The sequence below is a fragment of the Nanorana parkeri genome, unplaced genomic scaffold (assembly GCF_000935625.1).
Source record: "Nanorana parkeri isolate BGI_ZX_2015 unplaced genomic scaffold, ASM93562v1 scaffold579, whole genome shotgun sequence".
Lineage (NCBI taxonomy): Eukaryota > Metazoa > Chordata > Amphibia > Anura > Dicroglossidae > Nanorana > Nanorana parkeri.
Genome location: NW_017306847.1, coordinates 164,502 through 174,886, shown reverse-complemented (window position 1 = coordinate 174,886; position 10,385 = coordinate 164,502). Strand labels below are relative to the sequence as shown.

Here is a 10,385-nt window from a genome sequence, read left to right as displayed (position 1 = left end):
ACTGTTCAAAGCCCATTTCGTGTGCACCTTACTGTATAACTGGTAACAAATTGTTGAGTGCGTTTGTCGTTTGTTTTGCTTTACCGATTTGGTGCAGCGACGCATGGGGTTTCTCAGCTGCCAATGGGATGTGCGGGATCCCTTGTGTGTCTCTGTACCTTTAAGGAGGTGGGGCGTCCTCCTGACAGGCCTGCACCCAATTTGATATCTTCTGCCCCCATGTGCTCCAAGATGGAGACTCTCATAGTTTAGAGTTAGGACCGCACTATAAGAGGTGCCTTGGCGCGGCAGTGCGGCTTACACATCCTTTGCAGAAGACGTGTATCCAAACCTCTGTCATTGTCCTTAGTGGTGAGACAAGTTGTTTTACATGCTGGTTTGTGAGTGTGCCATGATGCCTTTCTACTGTACCACTGTTCAAAGCCCATTTCGTGTGCACCTTACTGTATAACTGGTAACAAATTGTTGAGTGCGTTTGTCGTTTGTTTTGCTTTACCGATTTGGTGCAGCGACGCATGGGGTTTCTCAGCTGCCAATGGGATGTGCGGGATCCCTTGTGTGTCTCTGTACCTTTAAGGAGGTGGGGCGTCCTCCTGACAGGCCTGCACCCAATTTGATATCTTCTGCCCCCATGTGCTCCAAGATGGAGACTCTCATAGTTTAGAGTTAGGACCGCACTATAAGAGGTGCCTTGGCGCGGCAGTGCGGCTTACACATCCTTTGCAGAAGACGTGTATCCAAACCTCTGTCATTGTCCTTAGTGGTGAGACAAGTTGTTTTACATGCTGGTTTGTGAGTGTGCCATGATGCCTTTCTACTGTACCATAATTTGTCTGGGGACGGTCTCCTCAATCCGGGGACTGTCCCCGGAAATTGGGGATGAATGGTCACCCTACCATAGGAGTCCATGGCAGGATATCTAAATGCATATAATGTGATTTGATGCTTTGCAACAGGTAAAAACAAGCCTTGGTCAAATGTTAACCCTATCCACTCTGAATTGTACATTCAAAAACACATTCGGGGGGATTTATCAAAGCAATTGCGACAGTTTTAGCCTCTTAGATCATTTTTTTATGTGCAAATCTGTCTTTGAACGTGTGCGCCTGTTTTGACCAGAGCTTGCACTACTTTTCCGATTGCGTGTGTTATGCACCTGTTTTGGATTCGCAACTGTTTACGTCTGCACTTGTTCTGCGGCTGTCTGAAACTGGAGCAACACCTAACAAAAGTCCCCATACAATGCGGTAAGGAGTGCAGCAAGATACTTTTACTTTCAAAACGGATGTCAAGACGCAAAGGAGCGCACGTTTCACCACACATACATCTAAATTAAAACTGGAGCAGACAGAATCTGGAGCAGTTGCACATAGTAACCAATCAGATTCTCTCTACAGTTTGTGCGGTTAAGTTTTGATAAATGACTCTCATGGTGTTCCCTGAATTTCCTGGTTGTGGAGTAGAGTACTGAGGGCAGAGGAGTGATAGGCTTTTGCTGCCATCAGTCACACTGTTGGGAGGAGACCTGTGAAGAGAGCAGGGGTGTGGCTTGCTGCATACAGTGTGTGTCTATGGACCTGCACAGCTAAGCGTGGATCACAGCCAGGAACGTGCATGCAAGTTAGCCAACTGCTGAGGAAACACCGACATACAGGCGTGCGGGGACAGTGGTTTGGGGACCAGCTAGAGGAAAAATAAAAAGGTTTAACATCAATTTAAAGTCAAAAGGGTTTTAAGCTATTGTAAATGCTGATAAAATCACTCACAATGGATGCTGCTCCCTAATATTTAAATGTTTTAGTTCCTGTAGAATCAGCTGGTACCCTGAGCACTGGCCGTGATATCCTGTTTTAGGATGCCTCCTTTAACTTGCAGGATCCTATGGAGCCACCCTTGTGTGTGCTAGTATGCTATGTCCTTGTTCTGCCTGATGAAGGGGATCCTGTGAGACCCCAAAATGTCGCATTGAGTGCCTCACGCTATGCTGCTCGTACGTCAATAAACAGACTATTTGATTCACTATTTGGAGTGCCGGTGTCTCTCTATATTCTACTATATATATATTCTAGCTAAATATCACAGTGGCCAGCCATCGACAGCCGCAGAACCCACCTTCATCACTTGGGAACGGTGGTTTCGAGTGTGATGGGTTCATGGACTTTAGTAAGCTCCCCCCATCCCCTCCTCCTTTCTCTAAGCTAGTAGATGTACAATGGCTGCAGACTGCTCTGTCCCTTGTGATCTTGTACTGGGCAGGAAGTTCAGAGAAGTGGAGCTAAGAGAGGTGGAGCTGTTTGGAAACATGATGACTGTAAGTGTTTGGGCTAAAATGTAAAGAAAAACTTTGCTGGGCAATGTGTATTTGTTTGATCTGAGTTCATTATTGAAAAAAGATAGAGAACTTAATACTACTTTAAAGGCTGGTTTACGTTACACTAAATTACAATACATAGCACGTAACATGTGTGTGCTGCCATGCGGTGTGAAGGTGCACTGAGATGCATTGGTATAATGCATTGCTCTGTATAGGGCCTGTTCACACAAAGGCACTGCGTTTTGATAAAATGACGCATCACCATTTTATCGCAGCACATTATAACAACAATGTAGTGCATTACAACACACTGCAGCAGGCGCTATACAGTGCTGCAGTGTGTTGTAATGCACTGCATTGTTGTTGTAATGTGCTGCGATAAAATGGTGATGCTTCATTTTATCACAACGCAGTGCCTTAGCGTGAACAGGCCCTATACAGAGCAAGGTGTTTTGCCTTGTCTTTACATTGGGACACCATTGGGGAATGCTGCCCAATGGGGTTGACGTGAACTAGTCTTTAGTAAATCAGCCTCATAGTGTATATCTAAAACAACATTGAAAACAATATACTGGTACTTCCTGTTTAAGCAATATCAGGGTTCTATGTGACTCATACACTCAGATGTGTTATTCAGTCATTGTGATTTACTGTGCACATTCCTAATGAGAAGGAATAATTGAGTATTGCCTGTGAACGAACTCACACTGATTTAAAGATGGGAGTTTACTAAGGGCACAAATTGGTCACATATCCACCCCCTTTCAGACCTAATTGCTGAAGCGAGTTGCGTTGAATACAGCCTCTTGCAGAGAATAGACTGCTTCGCACAAATGTCTTTTGATATAAAGGGATTTTTCACATACGTTCAGGCAGGTCATTGTGTGCCTGTAATTTCCATCACAAATGCCACCAAATTCTCTTGGACCACAATGACCCCACCACTGCAGGTTAGCGGAGTAATGATCCTAGAGAACAGAACAACAGTGATCTGGTGGGAATGACAGAGTTAAACAGAAACATTGTTTGGACTTTAAGGGCTTGTTCACACAACGTTCGGATTCTGTCCGGACCAGATCCGTGCGCTCCTGCACCCAAAATGCATCCCAATGTATTCCTATGTGTTTTATGGGCTACAGTTCTCATGAGCGCAGTCCGTTCCGGTCCGGACAGAAAAAATACTCCATGTCACACTTTGTCCGGTCCGGAAATGGTCGAAAAACGCAACGAAACGCGCCAAAAATGCACTGCACTGCAGCTAACATACTGACAGCCCCACTCCAACCCAAAAATATATATTAACGCGTCAAATACACGTCAAACACGTACTGCATGCATAGCACCGCTTCTCCAGATCTGGACCAGAAAATCGTATGAACAATCCCTAAATGCAGATCTCTAACATGTTTAAAGTGTATGTCCAGGCACAACTTTTCTTTTTAGTTTTGAATAGAGTGGGGAGGAATCAGAACCCAGTCTGGGTTTTAATGCTATCTGGGGCTCTGTTAGTGAGATTTTCCCTCACTTCCTGTCATGCTTTCACTAGACAGGAAGTGACAGGAAATCTGTATCAGGGAGACAGACAGCAATGAAAGGCCGGCTGAGATTCTAGTCTTTCCCTACTCTAGTAAATAATAAAAAACATTTTATTGCTGGATTTTTGCAAATTGTTCCTCAATATCTGTCCTGGTGGATCGGTTTCACCAGACAGGACGTGACAGGATATCTGTAAAAGGAACACAGACAGCAATAGAAAGCAGACTGAGGTTTGAGTTCCCTAGTCTAGTAAATAATAAAAATACTTTTATGGCTTTGCTGTTGCCGATTTTCCCTCACTTCCTGGCTAGTGAAATTGACTGTCACCAGAAGTGTAGATAAGGGGAAATCTCTTTACTGAATCCCTGGATAGCAGTAAAGACCTAACAGGGGTTCTAATCCTTCCTCACTCCATCTAAAACTAAGAAAAAAAGTTTTGGCTAGACATACACTTTCATGTTGAACTCGAGGGAAAAACACAAAACTACCATTGCAGTGGAGAACTACCCTTTCTCCCCCTGTACTGTAAGTGTCTGGGGTATCTGGAAAAACAAATTTGACTTACCTAATCCCCACTCCCGCTGGCTCCCTTCAGCCAACAAGCCAGCTTGCCAGAGGTACACTGACTTCATCAATGCATTAGGGATGCACCGATACCGATAGTAGTATCGGTGCCGATGCTGAGTATTTGGGCGAGTACTCGTACTCGCCCAAATGCTCCGATGCCTACCCCGATACTTCACGAGTGATGAGAGAATATGGAGCCGGCTTCGCGGACAATCAGGAACACGGCGCCCGGCTTTCTGGTTGGTCGGCTTCATGCTCCCTCATCACCTCATGGCGAGGGAGCATGGAGTCGGCTTCCCGGCCAATCAGGAAGCCGGGCGCCGCGTAATTACACAGTGCCCGACAAGAAGCATGGGGACGGCTTCCCTGCTAATCAGAAAGCTGGGTGGCGAGTCATTACACGCCGCCTGGCTTCCTGAATGGGACTTCCAGTACTTGGTATTCGGTATAGGCGAGTACCGGAAAAAAAATATCGGTAGTCATATTTGATAACAAAATACCGGTATCGGTGCATCCCTACAATACATGGCATGATATGTGAGGATACCGAGGGACAGTTCTCTAGCTGGAGCATATGGTGAGCACTGACTTCCGGGGGAGCCGGGATCAGGTAAGTAAAACTGCTTTTCCTGATTTTCTAGACCTAAACAAGCATTTTAACCTTTTTGTAGAACACTTTTGTGGTTTCCTTGGACATAGGTTTTAATATAAATATACATTGCCCAGCAAAGTATTTCTTTACATTTTTGCCCAACCTAAAGGTGCCCATACACCTATCGATTATCTTTCGGAAATCGTCCACGAATGGCCTTTCGAACGGTAATCAATCAGTTGATGGTACACCAACGATTTTAATTAGTCGACTTCTGGCCGAATTTTCCTCGATTGGTCAGGCTGGAACTCGATTTGGAATAGTTTGAATATCAATGGATTAGTGGCATTTTCGTCCGAAAAAAAATCGCAGCGAGAACACTGCACATGCGCAAACGAAAATCCGTTCTGTTGATTGACAATATTCAGTGAGTTAGTATTGCTAACGAACGATTATCAAAATCGACATTGGTCTGTGCTTGATGGGCTATTTGAGCTAGAATTGAAAGGGGGCTGTTGACAGCAATGAAAATTCCCAATCGAAAATCTATAGGTGTATGGCCAGCTATACAATTATCATGTATCCATATAGCTGGCTCCAACTCTCAGCTTCCCTGATCTTCCTGTCCAGTACAAGATCACAAAGGACAGCAGTTCTCCATCTACTAGCTTGGAGAAGGAAGAAGAGTGCCTTGCCTGGCTGTGTGTCTGTGTGTTTGTGGAGACACACAGCTTACTAGCACACACAAGGATGGCTCCATAGGACCCTGAAAGGTAAAGAAGCCACCCCAAAACAGGACATCATGGCCAACACTCAGGGGACCAGCTGATTCTTCAGGAAACTAAAAAGTTTAAACATCAAGGGCCAGGGCGGACTGACAACACATGGGGCACTCGGGCAATACAAGAATATGGGGCCCCTTTGTGCTCCACCCATATACAAGCCCACCCACAAGTGCCTCCTGCATAAACAATCTTGTGTTATAGAAATTATTTCTCCACACTATTTTTAAAATAGTGGGCCAATTCACTAGATGGATTGCCGGGGAATTGGTAGGAGAATTTCAAAATCTAGACCAATATAGGCGATCGGGAATATTAGCTAATGGCAGAATGCACGGCAGACCTCAGATAAGCAGCAGTACACGACAGGCCCCAGACTAGAACCAATACACGGCAGTCCTCAGACCAGAACCAATACATGGCAGAACTCAGACCAGAACCAATACACGACAGACCTCAGACCAGCACCAATACACAGACAGCAGACTAGATCCAATGAATGGCAGGCCGCAAACCAGAACCAATGAACAGCAGACTGGGCAGTTAGACTGACACATACACAACAATATCTCCGGGATCGGCCATCACACACAGTCTGATCCCCGTGGGACGTCACCCACACACACACGCGTTAATGGGCAGCTCCTTCCGTCCCAGCACACGGGTGAGTGCTCACCTTCAGCAGTTCTAGCGGGTGGATACAGGTGGCCAGGTCCTCGATGTGGAGGGTCCCAAGCAGATGGGGAGGGTCTTAGCAGGGCAGATGAGGAGGGTCTCACCAGTGGCAGATGAGGAGGGTCTCAGCAGGGACAGATGCGGAGGGTCTCAGCAGGGACAGATTCGGAGTGTCTCATCAGGGGCAGATGCAGAGGGCCTAAGCAGGGGCAGATGCGGAGGTCTCACTAGGGGCAAATGCAGAAGTCTCACGAGGGAGAAATGCGGGCAGCCGGACACTATTCTTTCAGTAGGGGGGCTCGGGACCAGATCTCAGTGGGGCCCCCAAACTTCGGGCCCCCATGCAGCCACACTGGCAGTAGGTCCACCCTCCAACTAGACATGTCCCCCCACTTCTGAGTTTTTTTATTGGCTGCACCGCCGCAAGACTAGGAGATGCAGCTGTGTTAAAGTGGCAACGACAGTGTCTGGTGGGCCTGGGAGGCGGGCGACCCTGCCGTCGCCACTTTAACACAGCCGTGTCTCTTACATGCATGCTGGAAAGGGTAGCGAGGGGTCAGTGACGGGCCCCCTCCTGGCCGCGAGCCCACGGGCAGTGCCTGACTGCCTGTATGGTCAGTCTGAGTAGTATTCATTATAATTGATTTAATTGGCATCTGAAATAGCTTTACCCCCTTTGACTTCAATCCTTTCAAAGTTGTGACTTGTCATAACCACTGCAGTTTTTGGAGTTGTGACACTCTGACAACTGTTTACTTGCATGTTATTATTGATGAGACTTGAACTGCTTTTGTATATTCTAACATGCTAGTTTGTTTTAAATATGCCGCAAGACAGAGCTTTTCATTTACGTGCAGTACTGCGGTGCATATATGAAAAGGGTACAATACAGCTGTGATTGAGTCCTGAGACTACAACAATCTGATGTGTTCTCAGGACAGAAAAAAAAAGTTTTCTTGTTGACCGATACCATACATTGTAACTAGACATCTCTATTTTTTTAATAATAAATATTCCATAAATATTGCCAGTTTGAAACAGTAATAAGAGGAATTAATCAAAACTGGAGCACACAAAATCTTGAGCAGTTGCCCATAGCAACAAATCAACTTCAGTTTGTTCAGTTAAGCTTTGAAAATTAGACATGTGCATTCAGATTCGGACAAACCTGCAAATCAACAAAAATCAGTTGATTTGGCAGTTCGTCCGAATCCGAAATAACAAATTGATTATATGCCTGAATAAAAAAAAATGGTTTTCTTTAATGAAACGAATGGAAACGTTTTTCGTTTTCATTTGTTTTGGAAGAAAACTATTTTTTTTTTTACGTGCACATGGCTATTAAAAATTAAAGATTGAAACTGAGTGGTTGCCATGGACAACTGCTCCAGATTCTGTCTGCTACAATTTTGATAAATTCCCCTCAATGTGTTTATTTTGCCACTCTCCCACTTAATAATATATAACATAACAGAATAGTCTGTGCTGCCCACAGCAATTAATTCGAATTTGCAGTATGTAAAAAAGTAGTATATCTCTTTTAATAGTTAATGCATTGTTGCTACACAGACTGCCAGACACAGTTCCCCGGTTTTCCCCAGAGACATAATAGAATTGATTTATACATTTTGAAGATTCATTTTTCAGGTAACAGTCCGTCTTTGTAAAGACTGCATTGAAAAGAAATGTGAGAGAATGCGTTATATAGCCTACAGGAAACCATAGTAAATGCAAACCACAAAGTTGGTGAATTAGGCTATAAAGATGTTCAGGTAAGTAGATTTTCCCCATAAACATTCCTTGGTGCATAGTGTGTGTATATATATATCTATATCTATAGATAGATCTATCTGTAGATAGATCTATCTATAGATATAGCTATTTATCTATAGATAGATAGATCTATCTATAGAGATATATATATATATATATATAGTCATGGAGCTCCGCTAACTTGTGCAAAGAGCTGTCTACATTTACATCACTTGTAGCTGCTGGTAATAAACCTTTTTTTTTTAGATAAAAGCAAGCTGGTCAAACTAGAACTAAGCAACTTTCTCCTGGTGAAAGCAAACAGTAGCAGCCATAAAATATCCATCTATAACAAAGGGAAGAGCTTCCTAGACTACATCCACATGGGGCTATCATGTGCGGCTGGGGATTCCTTTGGTAAGAACCTACAAATTCTTGCGTCAGGAATGCCAAGTGTGTTCATACAGATGAGGCTGCTGAGCCTGTTCAAGTAAATGACAGGATGACAGAGGGCGCATCTGCCCTTCACTTCTGGAACGATTGATTACCTGTGCTTCGGGATAGATAAGTGTTCCTGGACGCAGGCAGATTGCGTTCAGGTACAATTGTTCCATGTAACAATACATGCACACTGTCGCTGACAGATACAGTTGCTGTCACCCTGTCATTTACTTGATCAGGCACAGTGGCTGCATTTGAGTCTGAGGAATCTGCAAGAATCCTCAGACTCAGTAAGAGCCCTGTGTGAATGGGGCCCTAGAGAGAAAATAAGACAATCCATCAGTCAATGACTAGCAAAAATGCCAATCAAGTGCCCCTTCCCCCCACCATTGTAAACTCCCCCACAAACTCTCTCTGCCTCTCTAGGGCTGATGTCAGGCAAGCGACTCTGTTGCTAGCTCTCCTGTCCCAAAGGATTTCTGGAAATCACCAGAGGCAGGATCGTTAAGAGGCTGTCTGTTTGTCCCTATGGAATTACTTCCCATGTAGCTGAGGCAGAGAGATGTTGGTTCCTTTGTTAGCGATTGTTATTAAGCAGCATTTGGTCCAGTGGCAGATGGAAATCTCGCTGCATCTGGCTACGGAGGGAGTGATTTCATAGGGACCGACAGACAGTCTCTTTAGTGATCCTGCCACTGGCAATTTGTCTCTAATGGCAGAAACAAACATCCCCCCCCCCCCCACAATGCTAATGTAAGGACTTACCTTAAATTATATCTCTTAATCCGATCATCTTCTTCTTTACTGTGGTTTTCAGCTGTCCCTCTAGCGCTGGCATGGGTCTCCGATCCAGCGCCGACTCCTCTGTCCTCCTCTTCTCTGATGTCCCACAGTGTCTGTGCGGGTGCACGCTGCTCCATATACTTACCCTGTGTGTCTCCTTGTCTCCCGGCCGAACATCTGAACTGCGCATGCGCCAGCCCCAGATCCTTTGCGGACGTCCGAAAAATGTTCAGATGCTCGGACAGGAGCGTGCGGCGGAGACACAGGTAAGTATTAACCCTTTTTTAAAAAAATCGTTTTGCATATATCTACTGCTTGCTAAATGTAACAGATTCCTCCAGCCATGCTAAACAGTGTGAATGGACGAATCTCCCGCTGTGTCCTTTGTATTCTGACAGCGCTGCCAACATACCTAAGCAGTGACAGAAGTATAGTGGCTGTCATCTCTGTTCGCCCAAACATTTACCAACCGACTACTTTGAATTTTTGAACGAAGAATGCCAGATAGAAGAGTGCTGACAAGACCACCCTCTGCATGAATTTCAGCTAACTCATCAAAAAGATTTAAACTATCCATATGCTGGGGGATCTGGTTCAGCGTATGCTGGGCATTCCCCTATTAGAGCCTATATAGCAGTTCTGCACTAGCTCTTCTCTTCACGTCTTCTACTCCGCTGACCTTAGTCTCCAGTATTGTTCTTCACAAACTCTTTACATTGCTAGCAAGCACTTCTAATGAATGGCTAGATTAAGAAGAAATCAGTCAACCTACCAGTAAGATTTTAGTTCGTAAGAGGCTCCCAGAACGACTTTAGACGGCTTGTTCCAACAAGGATTGAACACAAGATACTTCATGCAGCTCTTGCCTTGGCTGGAATGAAGCCCGAGACTGTTCAGACAATGCATTATAGACATCTCCCCCCCCCCCCCGTCTCCACGGGGT

General features: G+C 45.0%; 1 protein-coding gene and 1 long non-coding RNA gene across 2 annotated transcripts in view; one reads left to right on the top strand and one right to left on the bottom strand.

The window, feature by feature from the left end:
* The window catches only part of LOC108791885, a 21,900-nt gene extending 21,616 nt beyond the window's left edge, over window positions 1-284 (top strand). Inside the window, exon 4 of the long non-coding RNA XR_001941527.1 lies at window positions 275-284. This is a non-coding gene — a long non-coding RNA (uncharacterized LOC108791885). The remainder of the gene's footprint in view (window positions 1-274) is intronic.
* The window catches only part of LOC108791868 (neural cell adhesion molecule L1-like protein), a 132,403-nt gene that overhangs the window by 111,315 nt on the left and 10,703 nt on the right, over window positions 1-10,385 (bottom strand). The gene's annotated exons all lie outside the window — the stretch shown is intronic.